We start from the raw sequence: 842 nt of genomic DNA on the forward strand, positions 1-842 counted from the left end.
ATGGTTTTTAAAATTGCTCTTTGAATCAAATCCTCATATCCTTTCCATCGTGTGTACATGATTGATAATTAAATCATAATTTGGAAACGCCTCTAATCAGAACTAGCTAACGTTACTGAACATTCGCTTAATCAGCTAAGAGCCTGAATCAAATGTCAGTTTGTCCAGTAATTATACTTACTTTCCATATAAGTAATAGTGAAATTTAATTTGCAATATTTTTTTTTTAAGATGGTCTGTGCTGCTGTCACCTTTTCTTTCTGCAATGCACCAAATACAAGTGTTCTCTTCACCTCAGGAAAATCCTAAAACTTACTGTACACAAATGGGCGGCAGACAAAGACAAAAAGGAAATAGACAGGACATGTAACACATGCCTCGTTGTTGGGCGTTGTTAAACCCCTTCAACCATTATACAATTGCCTGTCATCTGAGAACGAAAACAAGTAACGTCAGGCAAACGAGTGGAGAGCATGTTCAATGGAGCATTGTAATAAAACAAGCTTTTGACGGCAGCTAGAGCACTGAAAGAAAGGGTTTGCATCACCATGAACAAAACTCCCTTTGTCTCAAAATCCGAGTGTATGTTTCTTAGGATGAATATATGATGCATCTTTGGACCTTTGCCGCGCTGTTCCAAATCAGACGTAATATAAAACATTTTACGCAACGACTCTTTTTTATCTACGATTTTCGTCATTCGAATAAAAACCGACGCAGTGCGAATCGAGGCAGCCATGACGTGAACAAAGGCGTTAAGTAAACGCATGCGCGATACAACCAACGATTCTCATCAGTCAGAGCAGCGCCTGCGCACGGTAGTCACACAAGCGCGTGCAATG

This window comes from Pimephales promelas, chromosome 15 (assembly GCF_988280905.1).
Source record: "Pimephales promelas chromosome 15, fPimPro1.hap1.1, whole genome shotgun sequence".
NCBI classification, from domain to species: domain Eukaryota; kingdom Metazoa; phylum Chordata; class Actinopteri; order Cypriniformes; family Leuciscidae; genus Pimephales; species Pimephales promelas.